The sequence below is a fragment of the Ceratotherium simum genome, chromosome 3 (genome assembly GCF_057802395.1).
Source record: "Ceratotherium simum simum isolate JZ-2026a chromosome 3, ASM5780239v1, whole genome shotgun sequence".
Lineage (NCBI taxonomy): Eukaryota > Metazoa > Chordata > Mammalia > Perissodactyla > Rhinocerotidae > Ceratotherium > Ceratotherium simum.
Window position 1 is genome coordinate 18298244 of NC_141902.1, and position 15268 is coordinate 18313511.

Below are 15268 nucleotides of genomic sequence, written 5' to 3' on the forward strand. Positions count from 1 at the left end.
CAGCCCGGTGGCATAGTGGTTAAGTTTGCGCACTCTGCTTTGGCGGCCCAGGATTCGCGGGGGATCCCAGGTGCAGACATATACACTGCTCATCAAGCCATGCTGTTGCCGCCTCCCATATACAAAATGGAGGAAGATTGGCATGGGTGTTAGCTCGGGGACAATCTTCCTCAAGCAAAAAGAGGAAGATTGGCAACAGACGTTAGCTCAGGGCCTATCTTACTCACCAAAAGAAAAAAAAAAAGATAGTCAGCCTTTTAGCATTACTTTATATTGAACTTCATCGCATGTTTTGATTTTTAATTCCATACCAGAGTTATTTAGCAGTTCAAAATTACGAATAAAATAACAAGGGTGGATTTACTATGGTTTTTGCTAACCTTGCTCAACTTTGCACCTTCACATGAACTTCAAGTAAAGCATCTTGGAACCCCTTCGAGGAAAGGGTCGAGAATGGATTAAGTATTTGATTTGTTCATTGCTTCAAGGTATTCCATTCCTTTACTTTATAATACTTACCTAAGCTCTTGTTCATATCTTCTAGTTCCTTGAAACACAATGTTTTTTAGAGGGATCTAGTAAAGCAAGTATTTGTACTTGTTTAAATATAGAACAAACACAAAGGTTTTAAAATTCATTTTTCTACATCAGGTGTCCCCATTCACATCATGAACTCCTACAAACCCATTACCAGTGTGGGCCCCAAATCTTCAGGTTCAATTTAAGCCCTCACTCTGAGACAAAGATAAAAAATGGCAGAGAAACAAGGATCATAGTTTCTCAGAAGAGAATCCCTAATCTCCCAAAGGGTAAGCCTTCGTTTTGTGGGATTTGCCCCAATCAGGTCTTCATCCTGTCTCCCCATGTCTACCCTGCATTTCTCTTATTACAAAAATTAATATTCAGCTGTGAATTTTCTTCCTGGGACTGTTTTTCAGGTAACCAGAATACGTATATGTCTGTTTGTCACACTATCTACAATGAAAGTGGCAAACATTTGGAATGTTGCCAGAATAAGTGAGGTCGTTTCCCATGCTGCACTCTGTGGATCACGAAGTTAGCCTTAGATGCACAGTGAGCAGAGAAGACAGTCACTAATGTAGGATGTGTAGTCATACTAATAAGATTGCCATTAACACAAGTTGAAGTTGAGATTTCTGCATATAAATAAAGTGAGAGGCAATCAGGCAGCATCTACTTGAAATCAATTGCTATAGGCTCTGGGTATCTAGTGGAATTTTATTCTTTTATCAATAGATTCTAATTTATAATTTTTCTAATTCCTTTTCATAGTGGAGTATGTATGTGAACTCTGGCTATAATGAACCAGGTAACATTCATTATAGAGGGTGAGTCTACTTCCTTGAAGTTGTGTTATTGACCTATAGTTTTAAAATCGAATATTATTTTATAGTCTTTCAGCCACAGAATTTTTTGGCTGAAGTTGCACCAATCTCTGATATTGGGGGGAGAAGGGGAAGAGACCTTTAAAAATTAAGACCTGTAAGAGATCAAAGTGAGGGGTAAGTTTATGGCCAGGAATAGTTCTTTGTTGACTAATCCGCCTGTCTGGGGAAATCATCCTTTACAATGGAGTCCATAGACTGCAGTGTGATATGCATTTAATTCTGGATAAAGGACTCCTTGGCCAGCTAGATCAGTAGAATCAAATTAGATCATCAGTAAGTAACAGATGTCATACCCAGTTCAGAATGCCACTTGGTTGATGGTCTGTATGCCATTATAATATTTGAACACTCCAGTATCCTACAACGGAACTTCATGGTATTCTACATTATCAAATTAAATGTGTTAGTTTCTTTACTAATGTACTTTATTAGTTAATTATAATGTCAACTCCTATCTTTCCTAAAAGGGTATTTGTTGGAATAAATGAAATAACATAAGAAGATGGTGCATCTTAAAAAAAAGTTATGTGGATCCAAAAGATTACCTAAATATTTTAATCATAAATACTAATGCTTCCTAAGAACAATGATTCCATTTCATTCAAGTCAATTTAGCACATATTTATTGAGTTCTGACTAAGTGCCAGACAGTGTATTAAGTAGTACTGTGATGCTGAGCAAGTGAGGTGTAGTCTCTGCCATCAGCAACTGTGCAGTAGCGGGAGAGGCAAACATTTGTAAAGCGTAGGAGTGATGCACCAAGAATTTGTTATCATTGTATATAATTGAATTAAATATCCATGAGTCTCTGAACCCCTTGACGTGGAGGGGATTTTAGTTATCATTGTAGCAAATATAAGGTTTAGTACATGGCAGGTTCTCAATCAGTGTTTGCCAAATGAAAGAATGAATAAATGTCAATTAACTACCTAGTGGACATATTTAGCCTCAGTCATTTGTAAAACCAAAAATTGTCATATCTTTGTGAACCCTGGCACTCTTTATAGAAAAATAAACACAATAGTTATTATTAATTTGGTGTTCATCCAATGCCAGGCACTATGCTAATAGCTTTACATGTATGGTCTTATTTAATCTTCACAATAACCCTGAAAGGCAGATGTTATTTTCCAGATGATGAGGTTTAGCAAAGTCCAGTAACTTGTCTAAGATCCCATAGCAAATAAATGGAAGATTTAGGATTTAAATCCAGGGTTGTCAAACTCCAAATCCCATTCTCTTGACTGCTACACAGAATAGTGGTTAAAACTCTCTTTAAAAGGCCAATAACTTTGAAGAAACAGTTTATTAAGTTTTCAAAGTTTTACTTCTAGACTGAAAAAATTACTAAGAATAACGTTGAAAGTATTTTAGTCAGTGGTACAAAATAGTGTTGGTGTTGACAGAGACTCTCAACCCATCTGGTCAGACAGGACAGGCTGCAGTCTCCTTCCCACAGTGCTGGACAGGAGTGTAAATTTAACTGGGGAGCAGAGGAGTTGTGGTGGGGGTGGTGAGTCCAGGCACATTTGCTGAAGAGCAGGGCTCATCGTGGGCGCTCAGGTTTGCATGGAGACATGAGCACGAGGAAGACAGTTGCGTTTTTTTTTTAACCTCCTCGCAGCCTTGCTATACCTTTTCTTCTTGCCATACGTCTTCGAGTGGTGGCTCCCTCTGCGTTAATGTAGGGCTGTGGAGGTGCTGCTAGGGACTAGAATTTCATGGGGGTGGTAGTGGCAGAGAGGGTGCTGGTTGTAGTACTAGTTCTTTCCTAATACACTTGCATCTTTAGCATCATTGGGAGAAGCCCAAAAAGACGTCATAGGACTGAGGGTGAGACATGTTCACACCCAAACACTTGTCCCTCGGGGTGGAACTCTAAGGCAATGAATTACCAAATTAGCAGCATTTTATACTTTCTCTCATAATAGGATGCCCTCAACATGAGTTAATATGGTCTAGTGACAAAATGTTCCAAAGGCAGGAAACTTTGATTTCTGTAACTTTACGACTAACTGGTCAATAACCTTGGATTAGTCACTGTACCTCTGTGGAGCTGTTTCTTCATCTGTGACGTGTAGGAATTGGATTAGATGATTTTTCTAAAATTCCTCATGGCCATTAGAAAGATAAACATCCTGTGGAAACAAACTTTGCTTAAAGCAGTTTTAAGTGGCTTTGCCACTTTATTAGCTGTGTAAATCCGGGCAATCACTGTACAAACACACACATGCACAAACACACATAATATTGGAATATGAATCCTACTCCCTCTACCTTATAGGGTTGTTGTGATAATCAAATTGAAATAACATTTATGAAAGTATTTCATAAACTGTGAAGTGCTTTGCAAAATTAAGATGCTATTAAAATTTTACATTTATTCTCCTAACCACACATTCATATTTGTGTAACTGGAAGGTGATATTAGATAGTATTGAGAAGCTAAGATTCAACCATTCTCACTTTATCATATGTTCATTTTAAAACAACAAGTTCATGACAACAAGGTGTCAAGCAACCCCCCTGACAAATAGTGAAATACCACTCCTATGCAACATAAGGTGCAATAAATCCATGCAAAGTCTGATGAAAAGAGATTTAAGGAACTGAGAGTTTAACACTGATATTCTACTAAGCTATTTACATGTATAAAATGATCTTAAATAAAGTGTACCTTTTTTTGGAAATCATAAAAGAATTTCCATTTTAAAAATAAGGCATTATGTTAGAGGAATGAGAGGTAAAAAATTAAAATGATTTCTACAGGGTGACAGAATCAGTAAGATTTGCAACTCAACTCACATGAAACTGAGGCATATGCAGGTGATAACTTCTTATCTCTTTCATTGTGTTGGGCATATTCTTGATTTTATGTTGGCTCAGCAGTAGTGTTATTTACTCATTTTTATTATAAATCTGTATGTTATTTTATTCATGCATTAAACTTAATTGTCCTGGTAGCCCACAGATTAATTTGGTACCTGTATGTGCACTCGTGTGAGCATGTCTAAACGGCAAGTCTCAGATTCTTGGCCATCTGCTGTAGAATCTGCTGCCTTTTTTTCCAGGAGGCTCTGTCTTGCCATGAAGAACAGCTGGAGTGCAGTCACCCAGGACATGGAGGTAACAGCAGGAGGTCCACAATTAGAGTGACTTGTTATCAGTTCCTCCTAGGTTTTGAGGGAAACAAGGCAATATGATAGCAGGAAACATGGTCTGGGAATGAGACCTGAGCAAGTCTCTGGGCCCCAGTGTCCACATCCATATAATAAGGGGGTCGTTGTTCCAAGAGGTCTTCAAACTTGATTAGGAAAAGAATGTCATGGCAGTGGTGGGAGTGAGGTAGGTGATGGGGTTGGGATTGTTAAGCCGACTGGTTTTGTCTCCTGGCCCCCCCACTTATTGCAGTGAGGGCTTGTTATTAATCTATTTACCCCGTCATTCCCTCGCTTCTATAGGATATAACAATAACTCCTTCACAAAGTTGTTTTGAGTAGTAAATAAACCAACTCTGTAAAGCAGTTGGTTCTTAACAAATTGGAGCCTTTATTGTTGTATGACCTAGAGCAAGTTATTTAACCTTGCCATGTGTCACTTACTTCATCTGTAAAATGGGACCAATATTGATACTTATCTAAAGTGGTTGTTTTGAGAATTAAATGTGTCAATACATGTAAAGGATTTAGAACATTGCCTGGTGTGTAGTAAATGCAATACGTATTAGAGGAAGATGGGAAAAACTAATTGGCAGCATCAGGTAGGGTGGCATTTAGATGAAATCAATTAAAGAATAATTAGGATTTTGACAGACTGGAAAAAAGAAGAACATTCAACCCACAGGAAAGAGCACCAGCAGAATAATCCCATGAAAATTCGCGGTGTGTTGGGTGACTCTTGGTTTTTCATGTAGCAGGAACGTCGTATTTACGGGCACATGCAGTAGGAGATGAGATTGGAAACAGAGCTTGGGGCTAGTGTGGGGAAAATTTTGAGTGTCATGCTCTTACATTAGCACATTTTGAATTGTTTCCTGGTTAAGTAGTTTGATTTCCAGCCTCATCATAAGATGTTGGGCATCTTTTCAAGGAAATGTCTTCTATCCTTTCCCCTGAAGATAGCTCTTCCTTCTTCTGTGCACCCTTGGCATGTTGTACACAGAATATTTTAATTGTATAGAATGATATAGAATTGTCATAGGATACTTTACTTATTTGTTTTACATATATATTTCTTCTCCACTAGACCGTAGGCGACTTGGGGGCAAGAACTACCACCGAGTCATATTTGTGTAAATAGCATATAACAAGCACTTGGCCCAATGCTTACTGTTGGGTAAACAACTGCTTTTCTGAAGCAAGAGAGCGAGGGATGAGGCAGGTCGCTCTCAGTGAGACCTCTGTGCTGACTGAGGCCTGGGGCTGCTTTGCAGGATTTCAGTGGGAGACTGTGTGAGCTAGGTCTTCAAGGTTTGATTGTTAGGCAGTGAATAAACAGATTTTAAATTGGCCGGGTCATACATGATCTATACCTAGGTGGTTTTATTACTTCATTATTCCTTTAAATGGTCATTTTCTTAATTTAAAAAATCTGTGACTTGGGGCCGGCCCGGTGGCGTAGCAGTTAAGTGCGTGTGCTCCGCACCGGCGGCCTCAGGATTTGCAGGTTTGGATTGCGGGAGCGCACTGATGCACCACTTGTCAAGCCATGCTGTGGCAGCGTCCCATATAAAGTAGAGGAAGATGGGCACGGATGTTAGCCCAGGGCCAATCTTCCTCAGCACAAAGAGGAGGATTGGCATCGGATGTTAGCTCAGGGCTGATCTTCCTCACAAAGAAAAAAAAAAATTCTGTGCCTTATTTCTTTATTAAAAGGAATATTAGTTTCTTCAATAAAAAAATATAAAGAATATATTGAAAATATACTCCACAAATTTGAGTATATTTGAGTATCTCCACAAGAAAAATAGAAATTGTAGATGTACATGTTTAGAAATTTCAAAGTGATCTGAAAGGCACAAAATAAAAAATGACATCGTTTCCCTACTTCCTCTACCTGAACCATAATCATTTCTCCCCAAATTAACTATTGTTAATTTTTGTGATTCCTTGATTTACTTTAAATAATGGTGTACAACATGTGTAATTTGTGTTTCAATAATATGGATTCTGTTATTTTAATAAAAAACTTTTTTTCCAGGCAAATAAAATGTGTTCAAAATTAAAGTGTTCATTTTAATTTTTATGACTCTAGTTAGAATGACAGGCAAATCTGTCGATGGACATAAGTTATCTTAACTGACCATTGCCTGCATGCTATTACTTGGGTTGGAAGAATCGTCTCAGGAGGAAATAATTATCTTCAGTGCTTGCCTTGTAAATCTAGACCATTCAGTGGGTGTAAAGTCACAATGGGCCCCTTTCTAACCCTTATTATTCTGCTTAAACTGACTTTAAAAATGACATGTAGAATTTGAGTTAAATATGATTTTTATACATGCAAACAAGTTGGAAGCATTGAAGACTCTATCTTGAGCCAAATCAGAATGGCTAGGTTTGAGCAGACGGGTTTCTCTGGTGACCACAATGATTGCTGCCTGTGGGGGCAGCAGAGAGTTAGACCCTGAGAGCCTTGGGAAAACCTCCCACCGGAAGGTTAGTAAGCCATGAGGGCCAAAAGTAAAGAGGTGAGAGGAATCAGAGTCTGGGGAAAGGTGTCACCAAAAAGTTCCTAAACCGAGGTGGGCTGGATCCTAGAAATCAAGACGGAAACAAGGAAGGAGGACAGATGTGGAAATGAAAACTGCTGCTGACTCTGGAGCCCAGTCCCTGGCTGAGACCCTGCCCGACCTTCAATAGCCTTGTTCCAGGGGAGTTGTGCTCTGACACAGACTTTTCAGCTAAAGCCATGTCCCCCTCTCTCTTCCTTTCACTCTCTTCAGTTAATCCTTAAGTGCTAGGCACTGTGTTGGGCCCAAAGAGAAGTAAGATCTAACCTCCATCTTTGAGAAGCTTATAGATTTTTATTGATGAAAAAAAAGGAAATAAATGGAAATACACTCCAGTAATGATGCATTACTTCATTGATTCATTCATACCAAGCACTGGAGAAGCAATGGGCCTCTAATCTAGTGGACAGATATTAATAATTATTCTCCAAATAAATATGATATTAGATAATACTGTGAAGGAAAAATATGCAGCTGTGTAAACATATATCAGAGGGATCAGATCTAGGCTGATGAATCAGGGAAGGCTTCTCAGAGACAGTGATGTTGACATTTCTTAATTTATGCAAATATTTGACATAAATCCTCATTTTGATAATTGCTCTGTAAATTATAGTGCTATAAGGCAGTAGTGTGCATTTTGGTAAATGCAAATAAGTACATATCAAATATATCTAGGAATTAATCCTGAGAATATTGTTTTTCGTTAATATAACACTGTTTAAAAAATTCCATTAAGTGAAAAGTTTTTCTTATGATAGAGATAATTAAATGTTGGAAAGCAAGTAATCTGTTTAACATCAAAGGAAAAAATTGTGCTGATTTCAGGATTTAAAAAAAATTTTGAAATAAAAGGCAATAAAATAAAGCAGACAGCTACTTGAATCAGTCCTTAGAAAAATTTCACATCAGCTTAAAACCTTATGTAGCTTTGGTCACAGAATCTGAAAGTTATGAATTTTATCATTGAAAGGGATTTTATAGTTATGCTCTTTAATTCTCTCAATTTACAAATGATGAAATTGAGGGGCAAAGATTTTAACTGACATGATTCCAGCAAAAACACAAGTCTAAAAATATTTCAAGAAGATTACTTGGTGAGTTATTTAAAAATATATCCCTGATTTACATAAAAACCCTCATCTTTTAAAATATACAGAAAAATGTTTAGAGGTTGAGTCTGAGTTCTAGTTCTGCATTAAAAATAAATGGAGTTAGTTTTAAAGAAAATTTTCTTTTATCTAGCTTGGAAATTAAAAAAATAACTTTTCTACATTAATCATAATGCAGAATCATCGATTATACATATAAGGGAGGCAAGGAGTTGATTTCTTCAACAATATTTGGTGGGTATACATGAGAAAAAGCTTTATATATTTTAGGACTAATAAGCAACTATCTCTTTGCATAAAGTGTTGCATTTTCTAAAGCGTTTCTTACGTTTGTTCACATGATTCTCACAGAGAGGTAGCAGGAGCCAGGCCCAGTATCTTCAATTTGTAGAAGAATGAGGTTCAGAATAGGCCCAAGAGTTAAGGGAACATCCAGGACTGCATTATGAGACTCATTCCGGTATACTTTTCCCCACAACCCAATGTAAACTGCTGCTGTTATATCTGTATGAGTATAGTGGAATATAGGATGCTAACAGTTTTTTTTTTAAGACTCTATTAGAAGTGAACAATGTTTAGTTATACTTATAAACATGAAGATTTGATATCAAGATCCCAAAAATGAGTATTGCGACCAGAATATTTAGTGAACAAGAAAACACTGGAAACCAACAGCTAACATCATACTTAACTGTGAAAAACTGAATGCTTTCCTCGGAGATCAGGGACAAGACAAAGATGTCTGCTCTCATTACTTCTATTCAACATTGTACCAGAGGTTCTAGCCTGGGCAATTAGGCAAGAAAATGAAATAAAAGGCATACAGATCAGAAAGGAAAAGGTAAAACTATCTCTATTTTCAGATGATGTGATCTTGTATATGGAAAATCCTAAGGAATTCCCTGAAAACTATTAGAACAAACAAACAAGCTCAGTAAGGTTGCAGGATAGAAGATCAATATACAAAAATCAATTGTATCTCTATACACTTGCAATAAATAATCTGAACATGAAATTAAGAAAACAATTCCATTTACAATAGCATCAGAAAAGAATAAATATTTGGGAATAAATTTAATAAAATAAATGCAAAACTGAATTCTGAAAACCACAAAACATTGTTGAAAGAAATTGAAGAAGACGTAAATGAATGGAAAGACATCCCATTTTCATAGATTGGAAGATTTAATATTGTTAAGATGGCAATACTCTCTAAATTGATTTACAGATTCAACACAATCCCTATCAAAATCCCAGTTAACTTCTTCACAGAAATTGATAAACTGATCCTAAAATTCATATGGAAATTCAAGGAACCTACAGTAGACAAACACTCTTAAAAAAGAAGATCAAAGTTGCAGGATTAACACTTCTCAATTTCAAAAACTTACTGCAAAGCTACAGTAATCAAGATAGTGTGATACTGGCATAAGGATAGACCTATAAATCAATGGAATAGAATTAAAAATCCAGAAATAAACAGTCACATTTATGGTCAATTGATTTTTTATTTATTTTATTTATTTTATTTAATTAATTGATTAATTTATTTTTGTGAGGAAGATACAGCCCTGAGCTAACATCCATGCCAATCCTCCTCTTTTTGCTAAGGAAGACTGGCCCTGGGCTAACATCCGTGCCCATCTTCCTCCACTTTATGTGGGACACCACCACAACATGGCCTGACAAGCGGTGCGTTGGTGCACGCCCGGGATCTGAACCTGGGCCGCCAGCAGCGGAGAGCACGCACTTAACCACTACGCCACGGGGTCAGCCCCGGTCAACTGATTTTTGACAAGGGTGCCAAAACAATTCAACATGGGAAAGAATAGTCTTCTCAACAAGTAGTTTTGGGACAACTGGATATCCACGTGCAAAAGAATGAAATTGCATCCCTACCTCCATATAAAAAAGTTAACTCAAAATGGATCCAAGACCTAGATGTAAGAGCTAAAACTATAAAACTCTTAGAAGAAAACAGAGGTAAATCTTCATGACCTTGGTTTTGGCAATGGTTTCTTAGATAAGACACCAAAAGCACAAGCAAGCCAAAAAGTAGATAAATTGGACTTTATCAAAGTTAATTTTTTTGCTTCAAAGGACACCATCAAGAATGAAACGGCAACCCAATGATTGGGAGAAGATATTGACAAATCATACATCTGATAAGGGATTTGTAGACATAATATATAAGGAATTCTTACAACTCAACAACAAAAAGACAAACAACCCAATTAAAAAATGGGCAAAAGATCTGAATAGACATTTCTCCAAAGAAGATGTACAAATGGCCAATAAGCACATCAGAAGATTCCCAACATCATTAGTCATCAGGAAATGCAAATAAACCCACTGAGATACCACTTCACACATATTAGGATGGTTATATTTTAAAAACAAAGAATAACAAATGTTGGCGAGGATATGGAGAAATTGGAACCCTCTACATAAGTTGCTGGAGGGAATATAAAATGGTGCCTCCACTTTGGAAAGCAGTCTGGCTGTTAAACAAGAGTTACCTTATGACCCAGCAATTCTATTCCTAGATATATACTGGAGAAATGAAAACATATATCCACACAAAAACTTGTACATGAATGCTCATAGCATCATTATTCATAATAGCCAATAAGTGGAAACAACCCAAATGTCCATCAACTGATGAATGGATAAATAAAATGAGGTATACCCATACAATGGAATATTATTCATCAACAAAAATGAGTGAAGTGCTGATACATGTTACAACATGGATGACCCTTGAAAACGTTATGCTAAGTGAAAGGAACCAGTCACAAAAGACCACATATTGTATAATTCCATTTGTGTGAAAAGTCCAGAATAGGCAAATCTATAGAGACAGAAAGTAGATTAGTGACAGCCTAAGACTGAGGTTAGTGGTGGGAGAAAAATGGAAAGTGATCGCTAATGAGTATGAGGTTTCTGGATCCTGATGGCTTTTTGGCATAGGGAGACCACTGACAGTGTCCTGTCTGAAGCTTCCTCTTTCAATTCTTCTTCTTTTGTTTGGATTCTTTGGATGCATGCCAGAAACCAACTTAAATTAGCTCAAGAGAAAAGAGGACAATATTATAACGATATAAGTGCATCTTACCGTACCCTAGAGAAGGATTACAACTGGGTCTCAGAAAAAGCCAACAAATAGAATTTGGAAAGCCATCAGAGTTCTAGGAAATACTCTTCCTCCTCTCTCTCTCTCTCTATATATATCTCTCTAGCATGATTTTCTCTGTTCTCAGCCCACAGTGTGGAATTTGGGCATCTGCAAGCTCCCTTCTTACCCACTCTCATTGCAGCTACACACAGAAATGAACTGACTTCTCTGTCTCATTTCCAATTTGAAAGGATCAAGACTCTATCTGATTGGCCTAACTCAGGTCAGTTGTCTCCTTCTAGTCCAATTAGCTATGGTCTTGGAGTGGGATCATACATAAATGTCTTCTGGATGCCCATTTAATGAGTCTGATGGCAGTTCTGAAGGAAAGGGCAATGGCTTGTGGGTTGAGCAGATATTTGAAAGGGAGTCTAGCATGCTTACACAATACTAATAGTGATAACAATAATGATAATAGGTCAGATTATTGAAGACCTGCCTATCTTAGCACTGTGTTCGGTCCGTAACATCCGTTAGCTCATTAAATCCTCATAATCTTTTGAGGTTGTATCATTAGTGCCATTTTATAGATGAGGAAATTCATACTTGGAAAGGTTAAATAACTTGCCCAGGATTTCACAAGACTGACTCTAGTGCCCTGTACCATGCTGCCAATTCTCAATAGCCCTATCCTTCTAGCTTAGCCTAGCTCAGCCCAGCCTCTAGCTTTCTCTCACAGCTTTGTGAGGACACAGAGAAATGGAGAAGACAACATTGACAGTGGTTATTCTGGCTCTCTATTTCCAATCACTCCAAAACTTAGTGGCTTACAATAACAATTTATTATGATCTCATAGTTCTGGGAATTGATTTGGCTCAACTGGGGTCTAACTTGGCTATCTCTCATGTGATTGCCAACAGATAGTAGCTGGGAATGGAGTCTTCTGAAGGCTTGACAGAGTTGAACTTCCAAAGTGGTTTCTTCACTCACATATCTGGTGCCTCAGTGCTTTTCCGTGTGGTTTCTCTCTCCAGCAGAGGAGCCTGGACTTCTTACATGGAGACTCAGGGCTCCACGAGGCAGTGCTGCAAGAGTGAGCGTTCCAAGAGAGAGGAAGACAAAGTTGCCAGTCCTTCTAAAGGCTAAGTCTGGAACTGGCACAGCGTCACTTATTCCACATCTAGTGGTCAAAGCAGTCACAGGCAGCCCAGATGATAGAGACCACATGAGTGTAGGAGGAAGAAAGGAATTATAGAGGCCATCTTTGGAATCAAGCTACCAGAGCGTTAAGCGAGGAAGTAGAAGTAGAATTAGCGTATTAGTAGGAAACTAATGGATGTGACAGAGTAGGGTCTCTTGAGATGAACACAGTCTTATTTATAAGGTCTGCTCTCCACATCTTCCTTGGCATAGCCATGGAAGTAAATTCCCAAGAAAACCTTTTTAAAGACACAGTTCCCCCAACTATGCCTTCATAATACTTCATGTTAGCAAGACATGATCCCGTAGGTGGAGGTACTAGTTTTATCCTCTGATTTGCAGCTTGCTCCTGAGCTATCCTGTGGGTGTAAATATCCCAAGAGTATGTAAAGCTAGGGCTGCAAGAGTCAGAATCACCTACTCAGTTTCTCTGTCTGCAGATAAACCGTAACAAAGTCATAACTAAAGCGTTTCAGTAGGGGTCCAACCTATTTTTAAAGGCTAGTTTTAAAAAAGAGACGTTTCCACAAAACCCTTAGGAAGCCCATTCTGAGATACAATTGTTCTTTATGTGTGACCTAAGTCCTCCGTGTCATGTGTCAGTGTCCTCCCTGAACTCAACTCTCTGTGCCTGGGAAACAAAGCACTTACATATTTCACAAGGAAGTTATTTGGATGAACTAATGAATGGTTACAAAGGGCTTTGAAAATATAAATTACTGCATAAATACTTAATGTCTATATAAATACCTTTGCTTCAGCCTGAGTGGGGCTCAGGCTTTTGAAAGATTTCAAACTTATGGAGTACCTGAATAGCAAAGATAAATCTCCTGCTAAGTGAGGATAAAATGATTCTTTGCCTATATTATGTATATTATTTGTTGCAAAAGCTTTTCTAAAATAGAAACATGGCAAATTTTAGAGAGAAAAAAAGTATTTCATGGTTCTCTTAGATTGTAAGCTCTTTCAACTAGATCTGTGTTCAATATATGCTTTTAAAAATATATATAATTCATGGGTATTATTGGTATTGGGAAATAAGGTGCAAGTGCTTTTTTGCATATGATGTTTTCTTGGGGGAGTGGAGAGATGGAAAAAAAATCAACACCATATTTTCACATGGTTTTCTTTTTTTCTCCTCTTCCATTTTAAGGCATTATTTTAAAATGAAGGAGATAATTTTTTTTAATACTTAGAAATTGGAAAAAAGATGTTTAGAGATTATATTAGGTAAGACTTGCTTCTTTAAATGAATTATTTTCACCCGTCCCTTTCTGCCGATGAAGGATAAAAGAAGAAAGGGATGTTTCACACATACAACTGGAGCATATAGCCATCCTTTTGCTTCATGACTCCTTTCCCTGGAATTATTAGTGGGTCAACAAAGATAGGGAATTATTTAGGATCTCAGATTCAGAGGCATTAAAGAGAGTAAGAGGTGAATAGAGGAGACAGAGGATCCATGTGGGAAAAGATGAATGAATCTTCCTTATCAGCTCACCATGCTGCAACATTGATGTCTTTACCAATTGGTAGAGGACTCTTTGAGCCTCATGAAAGAGTAAAAACAGGAGAGACTGAGGGATGGACTATTCTCCTGGAGGTTGAGACTGAGCTCAACAGATCTTCACATTCTTTGAGCTTCTGTCTGAGGAAAGGGAATCTGGTAAATCTCCTTTCAATCCTCCCATAGTTGAGCCTTGAGTTGCTATAATCCAAGATGGTGGGAAGAATAAATTAAGTGAATTGATGCAGCCTGCAATCAGAGGAACAGTGTACTATCTCTAGGAACTATTTTGGAGAGCTGTTTTGTAATTAACCTGCAAATGACATATTCAGATTTGATTAATCTCATGTGGTCAGTAGGTAAGCTTGAGTTGAAGGTTATTGTTTCTTATAATCAACAATAGGCCCTTCTCTATGATACATTTGCAGGAGAATGTTTAAATAGTAGAAGTGGCAGAATGTTGATCAATGGCCAGAAATTTGACTCAGTTTCATAAATAGAATATTTAAAATGTTTCACTATATTTAATATAGAGAGACATTGATTTAGGTTCATGTTCATGTATTAAAAAATCATATATGTATGAATATATATGCATATTATATAAAGATTTTATACATGTGTGTGTGTATACGTAGTGGTACATATACGCATATATTTATGATAAAAAGTCACCTAATTATTTAACCAGAGGGATTTGGTTTTCATTTAGTCCCTAAGCTGTTCTTTTAATTGGTATGCATGATAGATTCCGAGTTATAGATTATTTCCTATTGCATTGGTAGATTACAGCTCAAACCTAAAGTTTAAAGATTTAATTTTCTGTTGTTCTTAATGAAATAACTAAAGCAGCAGCTCCCTGTGGCGGGATATGAAAAGTAGTGTATAGATACCTACTAAAACATTTGCAGACCTCCTCAGTTTTCTGTTTTTAATGTGATGAAAATTTGTACAAATAACAAAGAAAGAATGTCATGGTAACGAAAACATTTCCTATACATGTATTTTAGAGGGAAGCTAAATCAAAGGTCTTCAAAGAATTACTAGGGTTCTTTCTAGGAGGTTATTGACAAATATGTAGTTTGTCTCTGGAGTTTGTGCCTCTTTCACAGATTGGTGTATTTGTGATCCCACCGGCAGAATAAGTGTCTGTAATTCATTTCTCCTTGCTAACTAGTGTGCCTTTGTGTGTAGGA